The following is a 25,560-nucleotide window of genomic DNA, read 5'->3' on the forward strand; positions in this document are numbered from 1 at the left end:
AAGGGGACAGACACTCACACAACTACAGTTTTATATATACAGATATCATGTTAGCAGTAAAATGTGTATTGTGTCACATCGCGATTAAACTGCTTTTTGTCAGATTATAAATACCATTCAGTCTTTAGATTCATTCAGTGTAAATTTAAATTCTTTCTTCGTTTGTATTTGAATTATTTTAGGTTTATTTTCATACTTTGTCGAATCGAAAGATTTACATCATTTAACATCAATAAAATTGTGAAAAGGCATTCAGCTTAGAAGAGCAGCCTCTACTACTGTATATCTGGATCATAACATTAGGCTTTAACTTTCATACTTGAAAATTCAATAAATATATTCTCCACCTCGCCCTTCCAAGTCAGTTGTCTTTTCCCATAGTAACATTCAAAATCGAAGAAGCTGCATTGAGCTTTCGTTACCATTTTCTGGTCAACACCACTTAGTATTATCCTGTCTGTTTTGTTTCATGTATTTTAGTTTAGAAGAAAAAAAAAAACATTCTGTTTCATGAAGTCGCCATTGCATCAATCTGGACTTTTTCAAATCAGATAGCAATAACACTTGGTTATTTCATGTGGATATTCAGTGAAAAAAGATAAATTGCCGGTCATAAATACGTAATTGAACTTTTAGCTGTAATCTTTCTGAGAATATCGACTTTTGTTTTAACATGCAGCATATCCTTTGAAAGCAGACATGTTGTCACTGTTTCGATAAACCGGGAAACAATTTATGGCCAGGTAATTTGTTGACTTTATCAAAAAATTGCAAATTTGCTTTGAAAAAAGCTTTATATGTACACATCTTTTACTATGCAACTGAAAATTAATATAACGTAGTTATTTATGACTGACTTTTTAGCATATCTTAAGGTTCTGTCGCCTACTATAGGTAATAAATTAATTATATTGCAGATATAAAATATTTAACATGCAGAGACGATAACGTTTATATCTGGTTTCTTGCTTCGGTTCAATTTGCATGCTATAAACGAATAGTCGATGAAAATAATCCTCTGGGTTAGTCTTGTTTTATCTACGCCTGAGCGTAAAAGATAATATTGCAATTTAGTCTGACATTCTACAGTCTATATAGATGCATATATCAATATAGATAAACGTAAGAAATACATTGTTTGAGTGTGTGTGTGTGGTGTGTGTGTGTGTGTGTGTGTGTGTGTGTGTGTGTGTGTTTGGTAGAACAAAGAAGAGAAATACAGCTGCCAACATTTTTTCATATATATTCGGCTGTAAAATTACGCAAGTGACTCAAAGACCGTGAGTCTCGTGCATTGCACTGACCAAACTAAATTAGCAATAGTAAATCCACACTTTAAATTGGAAAGATTTATACTTTATTTTAGGAAGGTTAGATCAAAATATTACATGAGAGTCACGTGATAAATAGTAATTTTCAAAATTTGTCCGTAAAGCGAAAGGAAAATATAAATAGGCTAAATTCTTTCTATCTCTCTCGCCTTCTCTCTTTCTCTTAATATGCCATGTCTACAGGCATCGAAGAACATCATCCTCCATACCACCTTACCATATCCTCCTCCTCCTCATTATTATTATTTAGGCGGTGAGCTGTCAGAATCGTTAGCACGCCGGACAAAATACTTAGTGATATTTCGTCCGTCTTTACGTTCTGAGTTCAAATCCCGCCGAGGTCGACTTTGCCTTTCATTCTTTCGAGGTCGCTAAATTAAGTACCGGCCGAGCACTGGAGTCACTGTAATCGACTTGTCTCCTCCACCAAAATGTCAGGCCTTGTACCTCTAGGAGAAAAAATTATCATTAATATTTATTGTCTTTGCACAGCTTCTAACGCTGGAGCTCTACTACGGTGCCAGTTGTTCACTACCCGTGATCTAAGCTAACACCCCTTATTTTTCGAGTACCATTCCGACAATTCGAACGGTTCCAAGTAGTGCTGTTTTCTTGAAGTACTCCTCCCTTGTTGCAGCCCTTATTTGTTACATGTTCTCCTCGAGATTTTTACTCACTGTTGCCAGTTGGGCATGCTATGTCTATGATCCAGCATCGCTTGCTTTCTTTCTCAATTAGCACTATTCTCTTTTACTCTTTTACTCTTTTACTTGTTCCAGTCATTTGACTGCGGCCATGCTGGAGCACCGCCTTTAATCGAGCAACTCGACCCCGGGACTTATTCTTTTGTAAGCCCAGTACTTATTCTATCGGTCTCTTTTTCCGAACCGCTAAGTAACGGGGACATAAACACACCAGCATCGGGGACAAACACAGACACAATGCTAGGGGACAAACACAGACACAATGCTAAGGGGACAAACACAGACACACAAACACACACGCACATACATATATATATGTATACGACAGGCTTCTTTCAGTTTCCGTCTACCAAATCCACTCACAAGGCTTTGGTCGGCCCGAAGCTATAGTAGAAGACACTTGCCCAAGGTGCCAAGCAGTGGGACTGAACCCGGAACCATGTGCTTGGTAGACAAGCTACTTACCGCACAGCCACTCCTGCGCCTATTCGTTTGCTTTCTTTCTCAATTAACTCTATATTAATTCATTACTATTATTATTATTGTTGTTGTTCTTGTTACTGTTGTTGTTGTTGTTGCTGTTTTACTTCTCAGAACGCTCGGCCTTGTTGGCTCCGGTAGTTTCCGTGAGAGCGAACAGCAGCCTACTTTTAGAGGTCTCAGAGCGCCTCTTTACGCACATTACTTAGTTGTTAATTATTGTGGGAGACATTCCACATCCAAGCGCCTATCTCAAATTATTATTATTATTAAGTGTGAGAGCAATGTATGCCATCAAAGTAACAATTGAGTAAAATATATGAAGCCCAGCATACTCATCACGACTACCCGTCTGATAAAGGTACATCAAGCATATACATCACAACTATGCATTCATGAAATGATGATTTCATATCAAGATAAACAGCGCATGACCTTGCTAGTGGGACCCAGTTAGAACTTTTTTCAGGTCGAGTAGCACATCCCGCTCGAAAGGTTCACGAATAAGGGTTGTTTAAAGGTGTTCAACGAAATATTAATGCTTTCAGAGCCGAATTAGTCAAACCCCAAAGAATACCCCTCAACACATGGCTATGATGCTTTTCCACTACATCTGCTCGTGATCAGATATCGTGAGTCGCCAGTGGACATACTGAAGTGATTAAGATCAAACAACTGACAGGTAAATCTGTGGTATTGAGCAGAACATTTGAGTAGCCCGTCTTTTATATCAAGACAAAACATGTACGTGATAACATTTCCAATATCCTATGCCTGGTAGTGCATCTATAATTATTATTATTGAGTGAGAGAGCAGTTCATGCCATCAAAGTGACACTGGGGTAAAATATACGAAGCCCAATATACCCATCATGACTACCCGTTTGATAAGGGTGCACCAGGCACATGCATCACAACCATATGTGCGCGACATGCTGATTTCATATCAAGATAAACAGCACATGACCTTGCAGGTGGGGCCCAGTTAGAATTTTCTTCAGGTTGAGTGACCCATCCCGCTCAAAAGGTCCCTGAACAAGGGTTGTTTAAGGATGTTGAGAGAACCACCCATGTTTCCAGAGGTGAATTATTCAAACCCCAAACAATCCCTCTCAACACATGATGCTCCCCCACTACTTCTGCTCGTGATCAGAGATGCACATATCGTCAGCCACTAAGGGACATGCTCAACTGGTTAAGGTCAAACAACTGACAAGCAAATCTGTGGTATTGAGCAGAATATTTGCTGTAGCCCATCTTTTATACCAAGACAAAACAATGTACATGATAACACTTCCAATCAGTTAAGATCAGAAGCCATGAGAGCCACTGCCTGGTACTGCATCAGGGCATTTATTTATTATTATCATTCAGTAGTTTTATTTTTATAGCGTGCTTTCACTTCACTACCGAGCGCAGCTCTGTGTGCCTTGGGTATGTGCTGTGATTTGTTGTGATGCTCTGATGGTTATTGTATGGAAAGTGTTCTGCGTAGGATGTGTGCAGTGCCTAGTAGTGCAATTTTCTGTATGTTATATGTGTTTGTAAGTCCTGGTGTTTTTGTTATGTATTTGTCTGAATATTTTTTTATCATGCCTAATGCACCTACTATGATAGGAATTGTTTCTGTTTTCAGATTCCACATTCTAGTTACCTCTATGTCCAGGTCTTTGTATTTTGAGAGTTTCTCCATTTCTTTTAGAGACACGTTGTCATCTGCCGGTATTGATACATCAATTAGAAAGCATTTTTTTGTTCATGATCTCTGACAACTATATCTGGCCTGTTGGCCTTAATTTCTCTATCTGTGTGTATTGGCATATCCCAGAGTATGGTTGCTTTCTCGTTTTCTGTAACCTTTTCTGGTGTGTGCCTATACCATCTTTTTTCTGTTGTTATTCCATAATGTTGGCATAGCTTCCAATGTATGTAGGTTCCAACTCTGTCATGTCTGTGAATATATTCCTTCTTAGCCAGGACTGGGCAGCTAGAGATAATATGATTTATTGTTTCTTGTCCATCTCCACATATTCTGCAGTTACTTGTAATATTTCTTTTCATTACATGTTTTTGGTAATTTCTGGTGGGGAGGCTTTGGTCTTGTGCTGCAATTAAAAATTCCTCTGTCTCTGCTTTGAGTCCTGAGCTTCTCAACCATTGCTGGGATTTTTCTTTGTCTATTTCTTTTGCGTTTAGTTTAGTGCAGTATTTACCATGAAGGGGCTTTTCTTGCCATCGTTTTATCATGGTTCGTTGCTGTTCTATTTTTAGTTTGGATTTCATTTGTTTTATAGCTTTTGTTGTTTCTTCATCATCTTCTTCTTCTTCTTCTTCTTCTTCTTCTTCTTCTTCATGTTTATTATGTGGTATGATTTCTTGTTTGTATTTGTCAGCTTCCTTAAATACTGAGAACAGTTTTTTGTTTTGCTCGTGTTTTGCTGCTATCTGGATCAGTTTTCCTTCCTTCTGAAGTAGGTATTTTTGCAGTCCTATGGTGGTTATTTTATAGTAGTTTTCCAGCTGTATAAGGCCTCTACCACCTTCTATACGTTGTATATATAGTCTTTCTATGTCAGATTTTGGGTGATGCATCCTAGATCCTGTCAGTATTTTCTTGTTTTCCTATCTATTTGGACAGTTCATTTCGTGTCCAGTTAAGGATATTGTAGCTGTAACTTATAACTGGGACAGCTAAAGTGTTGATACCTATTATCTTGTTTTTAGCATTGAGCTCTGTTTTTAGTATTGATCTAACTCGTCTATAATATTCTTTTTTTATTTTCTCTTTCATTTGTGTGTGTTGTGTCTTATCTAGTTCATGGATTCCTAAGTATTTGTAAGTTTGGCTTTGGTCTAATTCTTTTATTTCATTGGTTTTATCTAGTGTGATGTTGTTACTCTTAACTAGTTTTCCTCTTTTCATGGTTACTTTGGCGCATTTTTCTAATCCAAATTTCATTTGGTAAATCCATGAACTGTCTTTAATAGTGTTTCCAGCTGTTTGTCATTTGCAGCGTATAGTTTTAGGTCATCCATATATAAAAGGTGGCTGATCGTTTTGCCGTAACATTTATATCCGCATCCAGTTCTATTTAGCATATCAGATAGAGGTGACAGTGCCAAGCAGAAAAGGAGTGGAGAGAGCATGTCTCCCTGGAATATTCCTCTTCTAATGGGGATGTCTTTGGTTTTCATGAGTCCCTCTTTTGTTTGGAGGTGTAGGACTGTTTGCCATTTATTCATAGAGTGCTCTATGAATTTTATGATTGTTGGTGCTACTTTGTTAATGGCTAGTGTTTCGAGGATCCATGTGTGGGGGATGCTATCAAACGCCTTTTTGTAGTCAATCCAGGCCATACTGAGGCCTTTCTTCTTTCTGTGGCTGTCTTCAGTTACGGCTTTATTAATCATTAGTTGATCTTTTTTAGCCATATGAGCCTTTGCGGCATCCTTTCTGCTCTTCTGGGAACAGTTTGTTTTCGTCCAGGTGCTTGTTCAGCCTTTGCGATATCACTGCAGTAAATGCCTTGAACATAGTAGGGAGGCAGATTATTGGTCTGTAGTATTCTGGTTTTGCTGTTTCATTTGATTTGGGAATTAAGATGGTTTTCTCCTTGGTGAGCCATTCAGGCATTGTCTCTGGCTCTGCTAGTATGCTGTTAAAGTTTTCAGCCAGCTTTTTGTGCATTCCTGTTTGATATTTCAACCAGAAGTTGGGGATCTTGTCATGCCCAGGTGCCTTCCAGTTGCTTAGATTTTGCAGTGCCTGGGTGACCTCTTCAGTTGTTATGGGGGTCCAAAGTTGTTCAGATGCCGAGTTTGTTATTTTGATACTCCTTTTTTTTGGCTGTTCGTTCGCCGACCATATTTCTCTCCAGAATTCTTCCAATTCTTCTGCCGTTGGTGCTGCAGTTACTTCTATTTTATTTTTTACCAGTTCTTGGTAGAACTTTTTGGGGTTGGAGTTATTATTATTATTATTATTATTATTATCATTATCATTATCATTATCATTATTATTATTATTATTATTATTATCATTATTATTATTATTATTATTATTACAGACGTTGCACTGTATACAATATCGTGAGAATGTTGATTGAAAATTTTGTGTCTACCGTGGCTTTGCACTGTTTGTCAAGTCACAGCAAGGACCTCAGGCAGACAGCACTTTTCGCAATATGCGTGCAGTTCCAAGTAATGCCGACTTTTGCAATACATTTAAATTGTAGGGTATTTCTAAGTTAAAACCCCACCGAGGTCCACTTTGCCTTTCATCCTTTAAGGGTCGATAAAATAAGTACCAGTCATGTATTAGGGTCAGTTTAATCGACTAGCGCCGCCCACATCTAAAAATTTCAAGCCTTGTACCTATAACATTAATATTTCAATTGGGTTTTGTTTAAAAAAATTTTTCTAGGGCTACATTGTGATATTTTAGCTGTTTCTTCGTACAGATAGCTTTTATATTTATGATTCCAGCATGTTTTCATCGTCTTTTTCTTTTCAGCTAAGAGTTTTAGCTCAGAGCTGTGGCCATGCTGATGCACCACCGTTTAGAAACAATGTGTGACACTTACAACACCTAGGTTTCCCAAGCGGTCACCCATCTAAGTACCAACTAGGCTCGACGTTGCTTAACTTCGGTGATCGGACGAGAACCGGTGCTTTCAACGTGACATTGCCGCAAGCAATATCACGTCTGTTCATGTCTAAATTTTCGCTTTGTTATTTTCGCCGTTAGGAATTCTGTATCCTTCTTTTCGAGTATATATTTATTTGACTTTTATATTGTATTTTATAGAATGTCACACACACACACACACTCACTCACACACTCACACACACAAACAAACACACACACACATAAACACACACACACACAAGCACACACATACATATATATGTATAGAATGTAACACACACACAAACACTCACACACACACATACAAACACACACATACGCACACAAACACACACATACACAAGCACACACACATACATATATATGTATAGAATGTAACACACACACAAACACTCACACACACACATACAAACACACACATACGCACACAAACACACACACATACACAAGCACACACACATACATATATATGTATAGCATGTCACACACACACACAAACACTCACACACACACAAACACACACAGACACGCACAAACAAACACACACACACACACACACACACACAAACAAACAAACACACACACATACACACACACACAAGCACGCACACATACATATATATGTATAGAATGTCCCACAAACACACAAACACTCACACACACACAAACACACACACAAACAAACAAACACACACACACACAAACACACACACACACACACAAGCACACACACATACATATATATGTGTGTGTGTGTGTGTGTATGTGCGTGTGTATGTGCGTGTGTATGTGTATGGGGAATTGTATGTGCCTCTAATCTCTACGTACAGAAGTCAATGTTTATATGTTTACATGTTTCTAATTTCGTTTATTACTAAGTAGTTATGTTCTGTTGGGTTTTCAACATATCCTCTCAAATCGAATTCCAATATTGCACTATTGAAAGAAAGCTTTGTTATAGTTGTTTTACCATTATAAAACTATTTTCAGTATTAACCTTTTCGTGACTATTTCCACTGAAATATATTTCTTTCGCTTGAATTAATTTGAAAATAATGAAGAATTTCCTACAATTTCAAAGTTATGAAGAATTTAGTCCTAATTAAGGTGATATTTGAAACGTAAATTGACATGGAATTTTAAAGGATATTTAAAAATCAGATCACTTTAAGAACAAGCAGTTTGCATTATAGAACCGGAGGATATGTTAGGGGTTGGTACCAAAATGGACACTATAATTTTTTTAGAATTTATATTAAGTTAGTTCTATTAATAGAGTATTCTGCGATATTGCAGAATTGTTAGCACGCTGAACAAATGTTTAGCAGTATTTCGTTTGTCTTTATGATCTGGAATCAAATTCCGCCGAGGTAGACTTGGTCTTTCATCCTTTCGAGGTCGTGTAAATAAGTTCCAGTCTAGTTCTGGGGTCGATGTAATCGACTTACAAGCCCCACCAAAGTGCAGGCCTTGTGCCAATATTTGAACCCATTATTAAGGGTAAAGATCCGTGGGAATATAGCATTGTATATTTTTTTGTTTGTTCCTATTTGGGTTCATATATTGATGCTTCTTCATTATTATAACTTTATAATAATAATTATTATTATTATTTAACCAGAGAGCAGTCCATGCCATGAAAGAGACATTGGGGTAAAATATACGAAGCCCAGTATACCCATCATGACTACACGTCTGATAAAGGTACACCAGGCACATGCATCAAAACCATATGTGCGAGACATGGTAATCTTATATCAAGATAAACAGAGCCTAACCTTGCAGTTGGGACCCAGCGAGAATTTTCTTCAGGTTAGGTAGCCCATTCTGCTCAAAAGGTTCCTGAATAAGGTTTCTTTAAGGATGATGAACGAAACAACCCACGTTTACAGAGGAGAATTCTTCAAACACTAAAGACTTCCTTTCAACATATGGCTATTATACTCTCTCACTACTTCTGCTCGTGATCAGAGATGCACATATCGTCAGCCACTAAGGGACATGCTCAACTGGGGAATGTCAAACAACTGACAAGCAGATCTGTAGTATTGAGCAGAATATTTGCTATAGCCCATCTTTATATCAAGACAAAATAATGTACATGATAACATTTCCATTCAGTTAAGGCGGCGAGCTAGAATCGCTAGCACCCCGGACTATATGCTTAACGGTAATTCGTCCGTCTTCACGTTTGGAGTTCAAGTGTCGCCGGATCGACTTTTTCTTTCATCCTTTCGAGTTCGATAAAATAAGCACCAGCTGAGCACTGTGGTTGTTGTAATCGACTTACCCTCCCTACCAAAGTGCAGGCCTTGTGCCAATATTTGAAATCATTATTACGGGAAAAGATCTGTAGAAATTTCACGTTTTATTTATTTATTATTATTATTTTGCTTCTATTTGGATTCATATATTTATGCTTTTTCATAACAATGTTCCATTATGTGAAGGATAATGATTTCTTTCCATAGTTTGGGTTATTGGACGCGTAACATTTGAACGTGTTTCCTTGGGATAAATTATTTATTTCTTTGACTTCGTTCCATAGTTAAGGTTGATTAAAGTATAACGCTCCATCGTCTCCTTTCATTCGCTAAAGAATTTCGATCTCGTTCGTTGATTAAAATCGTATCACTGGAGCACAAAACAAGCGTCAATGTATTATAGTTAATGCAAACTAGAAGGAAGCGGAGGAGGAGGCGGCGGCAGCAACAGCAGCAGAAGTAGTAGCAGCAGCAGCAGTAGTAGTAGTAGTAGTAGTAGTAGTAGTAGTAGTAGTAGTAGTAGTAGTATTAACAATAGTAGTAGTAGTAATATTAGTAGTGGTATTATTATTATTATTATTAGTAGTAGTAGTAGTACTAGTAGTAGTAGTAGTTATAGTAGTAGTAATTCCTGAATATCTCCCATGCCCGCTATATTAGTGTAATATTTGCAAGCTGTCCCTACATATCGTCGTTTATGTTAATCTAAGTTGTGATATCTGTAGGAATCGCAGATTTTCCTGAGAATATAAACCAACTATTCAATACTTCGAATTTAGTGGAGGCGCAATGGCCCAGTGGTTAGGGCAGCGGAATCGCGGTTTCGCTTCCCAGACCGGGCGTTGTGAGTGTTTATTGAGCGAAAACACCTAAAAAGCTCCACGAGGCTCCGGCAGGGGATGGTGGTGATCCCTGCTGTACTCTTTCACCACAACTTTCTCTCACTCTTACTTCCTGTTTCTGTTGTACCTGTATTTCAAAGGGGCCGGCCTTGTCACTCTCTGTGTCACGCTGAATATCCTCGAGAACTACGTTATGAGTACACGTGTCTGTGGAGTGCTCAGCCACTTACACGTTAATTTCACGAGCAGGCTGTTCCGTTGATTCGGATCAAACAGAACCCTCGTGGTCGTAACCGACGGAGTGCTTCCGCCACTTCGAATCTATTCATGCGAACTTTCTTGTATTCTTTCATTATTTCTGAAATCTCAAAATGTGAATATTTTTTCTCTAATATATCATGATAGAAGTGAATTTTCACTTGGTAACAAAATTTTTCTCAGTCTGAAAGCAATGATCTAACTACATTGCTGATGCAATACCTGTCCGTATTGAATACACCAAGAAATACGCATTTTACTGAGGGAATCCTTACAGATTTTCACGTAGACGTCAATTTATGTCTATAGATAGAATCAGAATATCGTGTTAAGCAAGTACGACTAGAAAATTCTTCATATGTTTTCCATAATCATCACTAAATAAATATAACGAAACACAAGCCAAAAGAGGTTCCTGCATTTGACCACTACAACTACTGGAAATAGCCGCTGAATCTCCTTCAAGTGATACACTACTACCGTCTCCAAGCAGGTACTACTCACTGCCAGCTTAGTGGACTGGAGTAACTTGAAATAAAGTGTCTTGTTAAAGGACACAACGCGATGCCGGGATTTGAACTCACGACCTTGTAATCGTGAGCCGAATACCATAACCACTAAGTCACGCGCCTTCACTAGTCCTATATATACCAACATGGAAACCACAGCATAATTAACATGATGAAAGATTTTGATCATTGGTTTCGTCATTAAAGTTTGGTCTGGAAGTAAACATTAACAACAAATCACATTCCTCATCTACTACAGAGATATATTCACGGGTATCTAGGGGTTATTTTAATAAGTTTTCATTTTCCAATTAAAAAAAAAATGTTATATGCCTTAATTTCTTGTGAAAAATAATCATTCAGAAACCTAAATATTTATGATATAATTATTACTTTCTCCTGATTCAATGTTAAACCCAACTAGACTACATGCATCACAGATCCCATTGTGAACCTCTCTCGATTCCCAATTTAAATCTTGTCATCGTTCGCCATTCTGTAGTTGATAATAAAAAAAAATCTAGTAATATTCTAAAATCGATTCAGTTCGACTTCGTCGTTGCCCTTGCATAACTGAACGTATGCCATGTCAAAATAAATTATTATTGATCGATGATTAATGAAGTCTTTAACGGTGTCCATCGATTCAACTGACTACGTGACATTTTTTATACTTTTATCTTTTATACTCGATTTTTCGCAGACTGCATAGCATAAAATATTAAAAATGGGAAATGAAGGCGTAGTTTTCTATTAAAGCTAACTATTATACCTTCATAGATTAATTTAAATTTATATTGCATATAATGAATAGATTTAACGAGTAGTCAATGTTAACGAATGTTAAGAAAATTCCCTTTTCACGTGATTTTCTGAAATACTAAGCCAGGTAAATCTTTAATAGTCTGAAAGTATTTCTTTGAAAAGAAAATAGTTATTAGAATTGAAGGTGATGTTGTTGGTTTGGGAAACGATTTGCAAAATTACCTCATTTCGTCATAGAAACTAAAAGGTATTACAGGAATAGGTGTTCATTTTATAATATCGATTTATTTTATAGGACTGCCAATCATGTTTCGCGCTTCAAATTTTAATAAGGAAAATAATGTGGCTTAATTTTATAGATTATCTGAAGAAACGCTATAAAAGAGTCACTGTCAAGAAGTATAATGCCACATGAACTGTCAGGGAAATGCAGTGTAGAAAAATCGAAGCAATTTTGTTTGTCAATTGGCGATTTCACGACAATCGGAGAGATTAATAGAATGAAAAACTATTATAGTAAAGAAGCGCTGTCATTCCCCCATCATTTTTATCAGCTTTCGGTGATTCGATTGCAAATTAACTACTTTATTGTATATTTAAAACTTCCCATTATTTTCCAGAGTTCTCTCTGAAGAGAAGCCACACAAACGTCCAATATATCTGTATAGCATTATTTACTGAAATGCTTTTTCATATCTAAAATCTATGGATTACTTCCAGTTGAAATATATAATTACTAACCAATGTTCTTTTAATATATATATATATATATTGTCATCACTATAACGACTGGGAGAGTGTTAGGCACAGGAGATAAAAGCGTGCCAAACTACTGTCTGGATAGTCAAAGACGCGTTTTTAAAAGACACATCAAAGACACGTCTTTAAGAAAGTATTCATTTGAGTGACCTGGCCGTAATACATAAGACAGAGAGGTAAATTTTATCGATTAGGGTAATAGGGGTTATCAACAAATGGTGTTTCATTAACTCAAGATTTAAGGAATTAGTGTAAATCGAGAAAAGTTTCCAATGTCTTTTAGAGTGAAGAGTACAGTGCAGTGCGAAATGTTGTCATGTAGAAGGCATGGGTAAGCAACCTATCCATAAAGAACCTATAGTTTATAATGCTTCAGATATCAACGAGTCAGTATTTATTACATTTTTCATAGTTTCTTTCCTATTTTCTTCGTAATTTTAGGACTCTCTACACGTGATATGTTTATCGCAGGTGGAAACGTTTTTGAAAGTTTAAACCATTTACACATTCTCACAGGCCTTCAGTTGATTTTTATTCATGTGTCAGGGCGTTATGAATATAATAAAGTGTTCAGGAGTTCAGTAATACCTGCCTCACAGGTATTATACTAAATTTCATTTATCAACGCGAGAAAAATCTGAATAGTAAATAAAGAGAGCTGAATTTTCTGCTGAAGCATTGTTTGATATTTTATAATCTATTTAAATTATACTTTACGGTTCCGATTTGCCGAGTCAATATCACCATTATCGCAAAGTAATAGCTTTGTATCAACAAATCAAAAATATTATAAAAAACATATTCTTGCAAACAAAGTACAATTAATGGATACTGTTGATATCATTAAAGGAAGACTACTTCAACAAGAAAAGAATTAAAAATAAATTGGTCGGTGACTGCAAAATGTTAATGAAAGCAAGCTAACGTAACTGAATCAGTGATTCAGGGTTTCATTATTTTTTCCCGTGGATTTATTCTCGATGATCAAACAACAAAATTTGATTAAGTGTATTCAAAGCCGGCATGCTTTGCTTAGTTTAGCTCACAGTATTTTAATTTCCCATCCGTGGGGATAACCTAATTTGGTTTTTGTCAAATCCTTTATATTAATAAATTAACTTTAATTAACTTGAAAGACTTGCTCGAATTATTTGGTGAATATTTGTAAAGTACTCTGCAGACTAAAAGAGTAACTTAAAACGAGATTAGTAAATGATTCCCGCAAGAAAAATAAACAACGTCCGTTATTCAAATTTTACCTGCTTGGAAATATATTTTTTATCAAAAAAACTTTATTTTGATGAGCCTATCAACATGTGATAGAGGGATGATAAAAAGAGTTCACCTTGATGATACTTGATGTGAAGTATGAAACAGCAAGAGAAGAGTTGTATAACATTACAGCTGATATCTCATGACATCATCATTTGAAGTAGAAACATTTGGTTGATAATCTATGTTTTTTTTTAACGTTAATCCAGAACAGAACGTATATCGGGGCGAATGCGGATTAGAATAATACAAAATACACAGTCAAAAGGAAATGACTTGTGTTAGAGAGAACCGTTGTTCATTATAACACACATTTAAAAATTGATTATGAATAAATATCAGACGTCACGTGATGTACGAAGATACAATATCTGCAGATCAAGGCGGTAAGCTGGCAGAAACGTTAGCACGCCGGGTGAAATGCTTAGCAGTATTTCGTCTGCCGTTACGTTCTGAGTTCAAATTCCGCCGAGGTCGACTTTGCCTTTCATCCTTTCGGAGTCGATAAATTAAGTACCAATTACGCACTGGGGTCGATGTAATCGACTTAATCCGTTTGTCTGTCCTTGTTTGTCCCCTCTATGTTTAGCCTCTTGTGGGCAATAAAGAAATAAAATACAATATCTGCAGATTTAATGGTATATATTGTAGGTCTCAAGTAATATGTTGTAGTCATATTTCAAATACTGTCTCGGTAGTATTCAAAAGAAAGTTAAATATTCATAATTGTTTTTAAAGATAATAATCAATGTCTATTAATTTTCAACATAATTAGTGTAATTAACCCTTTTAAAATATATTTCTATGTGCGTTATACCTTCAATATAGGTATTGTACACTTTAGCCAATAATAAACACATCGATATGCGATAACCAAAAACACAATAATAAATTCTTATCTTGAGAATATTCTATAATTTTATCTAGAAAAAAAAATCTCTTATATTCTCTATGGATTATATGGAGCTAGCTGAAACATATTTGTGCGAGTTTTGTCCCAGCATTCATTGTTAAACAGATTGCATACTGTTTTTTTTCTTTATTGTGATTCAGTTTTGCTGTAAGAGATATGAGAGACAATTGATGTGAAAAATAAGTTGCAGCACAGTAACACGCTTCAGTGTGCTTTCCAATTCGGAATAAAAACTTTCAGAAAAAATGAAGCAATTTGCAACAGAATGTAAGCAATTGATAGAGAAAAGATACAGACAAAAGATATATACATCAGGAACACACATTTGTTTTCGAAATCTGTTCCTCAGAACGTTGCACTCAGACTTTATAAAGTAATATCGCTTATTAAATGTATACAATTCCAGCTGACGGTTACATCTATGGTTTAGATAATTATGTAAATACCAATAGAAAAAAAAAAAACTTAGCATAATTTTGCAATCTTATTTTTAACTCGTATACATTGTCTTAAAAGATCGTTTGATTGAGATTAGAAGAAAGTATCTAACCTGATCGATGTGCTTAACTGAAGCGAGAAACTGCTATGTACTACTTTGTCTCCTAATGGAGCAAAAGTATTGATAATGCAGTTATAGTGATAATCTGGTTACATATGACACAAATGCTAGCTACTTTTTTAAATGGTTTTAATCATTCAGCAAGTTTCAAAGTCCATGCTGTTGTTGTTGCTATTACCGCTACTATTGCTGCCGTTGTGGTTGTTCAAACCTGTCATCCAACTGACCATTCCAGCCGTGACTATCCCATCTTCTCGCTAGTATATCTCGAATTATATTGTCTAACAGTTTTATCTGTAACACTAAGGGGAAGGACATTTGATAGCTATTTCACACAGATTATTTGAAATAACTTCCCTTCAAATAAGATCTTAAAATTTCAGTTTGTTTTCTTTAGAAGAAAAACATAAGTTGGAAGAGAAACTAGCTTAGTGACAATTGGAAAATTTACTTTGCCATTAGCTGGAAGTCCTTCCCGTTAAACTTATCTCCTTTTATTTTTTAACATCAGCAACTCCAGAAACTAAATACAAATAACTATAGGACAATTCTGAAATCTATCACTTCCGATTGTTGAGTTCAACGTTATTTAATCTTCCACTGACAAAATTTCCCAATTTAGATAACTTACGTAGGTTTCACTATAATAAAACAAGACAGGCCTCCTTTAGCTTCACACTAAGATGTATGTAGGTTAATTAATATTTCTCTAGTAATTACAACATATCTACTTTCAGTAAGAATCAAAATGAAAATCATGTCGTCATTCAACAAGACCTTATATCTCACTCTATGTTCACTCAATTATGATAAATGGTTGTGGTGGATCACCATCATTCGATAATGAGAATGATTCCATTTCTTCGATCAACAGGGTAACGTGTTCCTGAACTGGATTAAAATGTAAATGCATGTGTACCTTTAACGTAATTCTCAGGCTCAGTCAGAGTGACACTATGTGGCACGATATGGCACGATGTGTAACGAGACTGTAGTCGTTTGAATTACAGGTGCAATTCATCTGATAGCATGCATTGAAGTTTCTGTCTGTCGATCCAAAGCTATGGAAAATTATATTTGCCGAAACAGGCATTCGATGGAATCGAACTCGGAAACTAGTTGCTGCAAAGCGAACTTCGTAACCATTTGCCCGTTCTGCGCTTACAAAAACATATTTCAATAGTAAAGCAACATTTCCTCGGTAACACATATTTCCCACATTGATAAATTATCGATATATATATATATATATATGTGTGTGTTTGTATATATATATATATATATGTGTGTGTGTGGAAAAAAGTCAAGGTAGAAAATGCTAAAATAATTTTAGAAAAAGCATTTCAGTACCGGTTTCAGTCATTGAGACTTTTTTAACTGTAAGTATGGAAAATAATTAAATTTTGGAAAAATTAAAAGAAATGTTTTTTAAAAGAATATTTGCATAGTATTCAAATGCAAGTGACATTTTCCGTGTTTCTGCCTGTCTCTGTTTCTCTTGTTTACACTTGTGGGTTCGAGGACGTTGTGAATTCTTGGTATGGAAGAAGAAGAAGAAGAAGAAGAAGAAGAAGAAGAAGAAGAAGAAGAAGAAGAGGGTGAATGCGGGAGTGCCATGATTGTAGTATGTTAAATGGCCAGGTGCCCTGAGAGTGTTCCGTTGTGGTTTGTAGTGGTGATCGAATTCTTGAGACAACTCTTTCGAGTATTTTCTTTATAAAAGGCGATTAGGTGTTATTCTAAACAGCAATAGGGTTAATATATATTTTCATGAAAATATAGAGAGACTTAAAGAATTCCAAGCACATATAAATGGACTTGACATAAACATTCAATTCACGATGGAATATAGCCATCAACAATTTCCCTCCCTCGACATCCTCATTAAGAAATCTAACAACGTAATAGAAACAGATATATATTATAAGCCCACGGACTCCAAGCAATATCTACCGTTTAACTCATGCCACCACCCCAGACACACCAGAGTGAATATCCTCTTCAACCTGGTATATGTACTATAATTTCTAATGCAAGCACCAGAGACAGACGACTACATGAATTAAAAGATACCCTCATCACCAGGAACTACCCACCATCACTAATTGACATATGCTTTCAACGTGCCCTTCATCTCAACATCCAGGAACTCAGACATCCCAAATTAAAGAAGGATTTACAACCAAAAGCCCTACCATACATCTCCACGCACAACCCTCTTAAAAATGAAGTCTTCGACAACATTCTTCACAACATTCCCCTGCTAAAAAAAAAGGACCACAGAATGAACTTAATCCTCCAAACACTCACCATCATAAAAAGCAAGAGTCAACCCAAATCTATGAAACGTCCCCTATCACGAGCCTGAATACACTCAGCAACATCAAAGAAGCCGTCAGTTAAAAGAATGCAGAAGACCCAACTGTGGGATATGCATCAATTTAATTGACGGATCAGAATTCTCCCTCAAACAGGGATAACCTTTCACAGTGAAAAGCAACTTCACATGTGCTTCAGAGAACCTGATATAAGTACTAACCTGCTCTACGGGTCAAGAGCAATACATAGGTCAAACAAAAATAATCTGCGTAAAAGAATGGCTCTGCACAGATCCAAGATCAAAATTCCCCAAACAGAAAAATAGCATTCAGCCAACACATCGATATTTGTACCAATAACAAAAATTCAAGCTTCGGAATTTTTCCCCTCTACCAATTTAGGGACGATACAACCAGTAGCCAACGAATTAGTAAAGAGACTATCTTTATTACAAAATACAAACCCTTTTGAACGCGTTTACAACAAACGACATATCCATACACGCAAATATCAAAAATGATACACTCAAGAGATTCCCAAGAATTCATTAAAAAACAATTCCAAGCACTGCAATAATCCATAACGTGTTACTTTGAGGGCACTTGACCATTTAATATCCTACTACTATCAAACTACCTACATTCATTCTTATTTTCCCTTCTATAGCTCCTTTTGCTTCTTCGTCTTCTTCCTCTGCGTCACCTCCTTCCCAACTTTACCACTATTGCTGTTTAGAATAAAACCTAAGCAAATTTTATAAACAAAATATTCAAAAGAGATATCCCAAGAATTTAATCACTACTACCATCCACAACGTGTCAATTTTGGGGCACTTGACCATTTAACAGTCCTGCATTCTTCTCCTTCATCTTCTTCTACTTCTTCTCCTTCTTCTTCTTCTTCTTCTTCTTCTTCTTCTTCTTTTCTTCTTCTTATTCCCTACTAAGAATTCACAACGACCTCGAACCCACAAGAGTAAAAAAGAGAGACAGAGACAGGCAGAAACAAGGAAAATGTCCCTTGTACTTGAATACTATGCAAATATTTTTTTAAGAAACATTTTAAAATTTTTTCCAAAATTTAATTGTTTTCCATATTTACAGTTGAAAAAGTCTGAATGTCTGAAACCGGTACTGAAATGTTTTTTATAAAATTATTTTAGCCTTTTCTTCCTTGACTTTTTTCCATATATATCAACTCGTGTGTTCTTTTTCATCCTTACACACACACACACACACACACACACACACACACACACACACACACACATATATATATATATATATATATATATATATATATATATATATATATAGGACACTGTAATTATAATAAATATCTGAGAATTGACTTCGTTTTCACAGAAATATCTCCTTTAAGAGTCAGTTGAAGTTCACTAGCCGATCTGATAACAGTTCACTGAATTACTATTTCATTTCCTTCAGCTCAGTTTCGTTTAATTAGATTCACAATTGAAACTAATTACTTTTAAATTGCATCGAAATTAAAGTATTTCAAATTCCACCTAGGGTCATGTTGCGTATTTAGTAAAACAGTTCTCTCATCCAAGCAGCCAGTTAAATATAAAAATATCACACCGTTAATAGTTTTTTCTCACTAACTTTTTTCCTTAGAAAATTTTCATTCTAAGAGTTATTCAAAATTTTATTGGAATGTCTTTCTATTTATCCTTGTGTGCGAGTGTATGTACTTCTATATGTATATAAATAAATACATATATATCCACGAATATCTATTGGCATATATATATATACACACGGAACAAATATTTGTGAAGATATGATTGACTATACTCATCTAGTGTAAACTTTTAAAAAGTGATAATAATACTATTAATAGTAATAGGCGATTGCAGGCCTACATCTCATAAATTATTTGCGCCATATTGAAATCATTTTCACACTGATGGCTGCCAGGAATCGGAGGAAAACGAATCAATTGCAGCGCAGACGTCAATGCGATGGATTAGGGCTCTCCCACTTGGTAACGCGTGCTGAGGAAGTTGAGGCTATTATGCCGGTACAGAAACCGGTCCACGCGAATCCAAATACCTGAATGTATGCTGAGAGATTGTCTCAGCCCGTTTGCCTTCGGACAGTTGAATTCTGTAGTTATTATCAATGTATTTTTGCGATTAAAATACGAGTTTTGACTGTTACTTCCAGCACTTAAACATAATTAGTATGTCCTTTGATTAATTTTAATCTTTCAGCTATTTAATACTTTCTTTTGGGCCTGCAATCGCCTATACTATTGATTCTGTTATTATCATTTTTAAACTGTTAAACTTGATAATAATAGAGTCAATCATATTTTCACAAATATTTTCCCGTTAATCCTTTGCACCGTATTGGAATTACGTTCACACTAGTGGCTGCCAGGATTCGGCGCCAAACGAATCAGTTGCTGCGCATAATTCAACGCGACGGGTTGGGAGTTTCTATCATGGTAACGCGTGCTGAGGAAGTAGGAGTTATTTTGCCAGGGCAGAAACCGGTGCACATGAGTCCAAATACTTGAATGTACGTTAGGAGATTGTTTTAGCCCGTTTATTTCTGTAGTTAATATCAGTGTGCTTAGGCGACTGAAAAAAGAGTTTTGACTGTTATTTCCAGCAGGTAGACATACTTAGTATGGCCTTTGATTAATTTTAATCTTTCAGCTACCAGTCGCCATGATAGATCGTTAGCCACTACACACATGTTTTTTTCTCTCCGTGTTTTTTCTGTGTCCCTTTCTGTAGAAGAGCGTAGGCTCGAAACGTAAAAGGCTTTTTCTATTCCTGAGCGTTATACTAATACATCTAATCGAAATAATACATTTATGTGCTGCTGAGCACAAAGACGAAGTTTTGTTCAAACACATTCAGAGTTTCCAAACTATTTTTTGAGCATTTAGAGTTTTCCAGATTTAAATTACAAAAATATACAATCGACGGTTAATTATAGGTTTTATGTCATGTACGACTGAGTGAAAAAAAATCACTTCAACTATATTTTAAATGCACAGTTAAGAACCTTTAGAAAATGTTCAAGTTCCAAATATAAATTTTCTTATGATTTCGAGCATTACTATATACGACATTACTATATCTATCCAATCTTCCAGTGTTGCTATTTAATATCTAAGTATCAAACTGGCGCTACATTTATCTTTTCTTTTTGCACCGAAATTTCTTAATTATAGCGCATTCTCATAAATGATACGTGCATTTAAATTTTAGAATATATCAGTTTCAATTTTCATAAGGAGCATATTTTGTGAACTTAAAATGATTGCTGCCGTTAGTTTGATACTTAGATATTAAGCAAGAACACTGGGAGATTGGATAGATGTAGTAATGTCGGATAAGATATAAGGGACAGGATAGTTGTCAAGTAAAAGATTATGCACATGTCTAATATCTCTGCATACACGTCCATAGACCGCAGCATTTAAATTCTCGTAATTGGGATATAACTAATGGGTTATTTTTCTTCCACAACATTTGTTATTCTGAACAGTAACTGACATTATCCAGCGAGATTCAACACCATTAATGCAGCACAGTACCACCTAGAAGATTGGAATGCAGTTCTGCATAATCTATAACCAGATGGAACTTGACATTCTATAATTACAATTCACACCATTATGTTTTCTAACTATAGAATCTTTTTGGAGTATTGCGCCTTCAGATTGTTTTTAGAAGATTCCATCATATTATTCGCGATGTATGTTGTTCATAACCTATTTACAGTTAGCTTGATATTTTCATCGATAAATATAAATCAACATATGAACCCGCTGATGCTGCTTATTTTATTACTCTGTGTCATTTGACAAAAATGTTCTCTTGCTGTGTAATACAGCATTAACTGCTTTTTCTTTGAACATACATGCAATGCAACACTATACTGGCATGAGAATGATTGCTTCAATAATATTGTTCAGTAATAGTTTTGGTTTATGATTCGTTTCTTAATGCATTCAACCAAAGATGAAGCAAAAAGAAACTTTTACAGAATGATTTGTATCAAATGATATCATAGAACATATCCATACGACTCTACAAAGTTGTCCGAAAAATCATTTCTCCCCGTAAAATATTGTATGTATCCATTGCTGAAAATGTAAACATCGTGATTTATATGTGAATGATATGCAAGTAAAATGAATGAGTGGCTAAAATAATGGATTAATGCATGCTATGAGTTGGAATTTAATGCTTGTATTTCCTCATGCTTTTGCCTACAACATCTACTTAGCTGTGTTTAGTGTTTCAGTTACCCAAGTTTTCTAGACTAAGTACCTGAACATGTGTTAACTTTGCCTGCATTAGACAAGCGTTGTCGTCAAACCGGTTTCTCGTGTGCCTTCCCCTGGCCTTTCCGAATGTATTAGATTTGATATAATATTACGAATAGTTTCTCTTTAGATTCATCTGAAATTGGAGCTGCTTGAGTACACCATAATATTCCACGTAATATTCATAATTTTCTACATAGGTTTCATGCATTGAATAGCCATAAGGAATATCGATGTCTCTGACTATGAATATCACCATTTAAGACCCTTCAACTTTTCAGTAATAGGGAAAATTCGAGGAAATTATTGTTCCTGATTTAGGCACAAGTACTGCAAACTTAAAGGATCGGGTTTAGTCAATACCATTGCCCGCAGTCCATTACTTGTACGGTATTTTATCGACAAAAAGCGGCAAGCTGGCAGAAACGTTAACACGCCGGGCGAAATGCTTAGCGGTATTTCGTCTGCCGCTACGTTCTGAGTTCAAATTCCGCCGAGGTCGACTTTGCCTTTCATTCTTTTGGGCTCGATTAAATAAGTACCAGTTACGCACTGGGGTCGTTGTAATCGACTTAATACCTATGTCTGTCCTTGTTTGTCCGCTCTGTGTTTAGCCCCTTGTGGGTAATAAAGAAATAGGTATTTCGTCTGCCGCTACGTTCTGAGTTCAAATTCCGCCGAGGTCGACTTTGCCTTTCATCCTTTCGGGGTCGATTAAATAAGTACCAGTTACGCACTGGAGTCGATATAATCGACTTAATCCGTTTGTTTGTCCTTGTTCGTCCTCTCTCTCTGTGTCTAGCCCCTTGTGGGTAGTAAAGAAATAGGTATTTTATCGACAACAAAAGGATAAAATTAAAGTCTACTTGATAGGATCTGAACCCAGTACGTAAGGTGCCTAACTAAATATCGCAAGGCGTTTTCTCCAACACTCCAACAATTCTCCCAGGTCGCTGCTTTAATAAATAGAAAATGATGAGATTGCACTCCACCTTTGCTGAAGATACTGCTGACGTTTAATTATAAGTGTGACTGCAGGTTGTATACGTCAATACTGTCTTTTAACATCTCCTTCACACATATACACATCATATATTTCAGATCATCAGTAGTCTCTTTTTTTTTCTTCGAACCGATTTTATCGATATATTATTTAAACACTGTTTGAAATCAATGTATTGGGCTGTCCGGAAAGTTCGTGCCGATTTATAGTAGCTTACCTTTCGACTTATTTTAGAACATGGTTGTGTCCATAAAATAGGATTTGACTACACCTGCATTTAGAGCACAGTTTAAGCTATCTTTTCGTGGAAGAAGGTTTATGTTCCTATAAACTGTGTTAATTCTGTAACCCTTTAAAATGGAAGATAAGAAAGTTCATTTTCGGCACTTGATGGTTTGTGAACCAGACAAAAATTGCTGCAGCTCGGCTGGGATATGTTACCCCAGCCTCCATATTCACCAGATGTTGCTCCTTCGGATTTCCACTTATTCAAGGTAAAAGTTTCAATTCCTTGGATGATGTAAAAAGATACCTTGACGAATTCTTTGCCATGAAGCCACCTCAATTCTGGGAAGAGGGTATTTTCAAATTAAAGAGAAGATGGAGACGCATTGTGCCACAAAATGGTTCATATTTGGTTGATTAAAAATATAATGGCCAGTATTTATTGACCTTTTTCTTTCCTTTAAAAATCGGCACGAACTTTCCGGACCACCCAATAGTGTCGATCCTCGAAAGGTTTGTAGAATACATACCAGACATATACTAAAAATATAACTTACACATCGATTTAACGAGTAACCAATAAGGAGAGAAAATAAAGTTGAAAAGAACATTAAAAAAAATTTCTAACCTAATTTTCAAATTGAGCATCAATTACTAATATTCTAGAAGAGACAACATGTAGGAGAAATAACTACGCAAAACTTCTATCAGAAGCGAAAAAGAAAAAAATGGAGGGCGAGAGATAACGACAAGAAGAAGTTATAGTTTATTCTAAGAGAGCAACTAAATTAATATAGTGTCTCGTGGATATTATCGACTGGGTAGATTTTGGTTATTAATCGGAGAAGATACATGGTCACATTGTAGAATCAATACATGCCTGTTTGCATGTCAAGAGTTACTTTCACCTGTCCAAGCAAAATATCACCAGCATGGAACACATTATCTTTGGTAAAGAAACACATTTAAACATATTTTATTTCCGAAAAGAGAAGAATAGCTTCACCGGAACAACACAACGTATTTCAATATTAATCCGATAAAATCTTCCGTTAAGAGTCTTGTCCATGAACATTAAGCCTTGTAACACTCCTAATAAACATTTCTACAATGGAAATATACAGTAAGAAGGTTTAAGTAGGTGTGACATTCTGATGGGGCTGTTTTGCTCATAAAAGGCAGTTTAGCTGAATAATACTGCATACAACATTCCCACTTAAACATTTTCGAGATTTTTTCGGTAAATGAAAGAAAAACATGCTTTTATATTTTATGTATGAATTTGCCTTCTTCCTCAACTTTACTTGGTGGTTGGAACGTTCCACAAATGGTACATTTTCTAAATATTTGCCATTAGTATTGACAACATGTCTTTCTTGTATTAACTGTTAAAATCCCAGTTGACAGCAGCGAATCGTAATGTGAAAGAGAAATTGTATGCTTTCTACAACAACTCGATTAAACAGCAGTCTTGAATATTTAAGTACCGTTGCATTCTCTCAAGTGTCGGGAGAAAAAATGTCTGACTTGTATTTCTCTTTTAAAATATTTCTGCTTTGTGTATAAATAAGAAAATAACTTAATCGTAATACCAGAGCAATTCTTTGTCGACAGAAACAGCTGTCATCTGTTCAAAAGTATCCAGCTAGGAAACAAGAATATATACCCAGTCCAAGTTTGTAAAAACCTATAACCAATACATTAACAATTACAATACAAAAGAATTAAGTGCAATATTTCCCTCTAGCAAACAGAGCCTGTAATTCTATATAGAATATTATTCTTACGGATAAACTATTTAAGTATTGCCTTAAATAAAATGATTACACGCTGGAAAAAATAATTTAATATTTAGGGTCAACATTACACAGCGTGTATATGTGTGGTCGTAACATTTAAGGATGATGTTTTATTACTAAGCAATGTCACTTTCTAAACATTGGTAAAATAAACAATTCGCAACTTGTGACATCGATGTATCGTTCTTTCATTCAAGACTATAACTGATCTTTGTGTCAGATTCGAATAAACGGCTGTACAAAATCAATATACCAATATAGTTCTATGATTGGTAAATTAGATTTTGACACCTTTAACCATGTAGTCAATATATATTTATGTATGGTTTTCTTCTTTTAAATAAACTTATTTGGCACTTTGTGAGTTGCAACTGACTGATTCGAAATGACCATCTGTTATTGAGGGTTCGTATTTCATCACTAGGGAGTATTGTTGTTGTGGCCCCCTTCGGTCATGAATGACCATGGGATTGCACCTAGAAAGTTAGCCTCCGAGGCACAAGTCTGAGCAAGGTTGTTTATGGAAGACCAGCAGTCGCCCACGCATACCAGACTCCCCTCTCCTCGCCACCGATGTTATCCAAGGGAAAGGCAAAGACTGA

The 25,560-nt window shown here is 35.8% G+C and overlaps 1 non-coding gene across 1 annotated transcript; it reads right to left on the bottom strand.

Annotated features, from left to right (window-relative positions):
- Positions 1 to 7,091: 7,091 nt before the first annotated feature.
- LOC115216851 lies at positions 7,092 to 7,210 on the bottom strand. Its single transcript, XR_003882111.1, has one exon. It is a non-coding gene; the product is annotated as a 5S ribosomal RNA (ribosomal RNA).
- Positions 7,211 to 25,560: the final 18,350 nt, after the last annotated feature.

Source organism: Octopus sinensis, linkage group LG10 (assembly GCF_006345805.1).
Source record: "Octopus sinensis linkage group LG10, ASM634580v1, whole genome shotgun sequence".
Classification (NCBI taxonomy): Eukaryota; Metazoa; Mollusca; class Cephalopoda; order Octopoda; family Octopodidae; genus Octopus; species Octopus sinensis.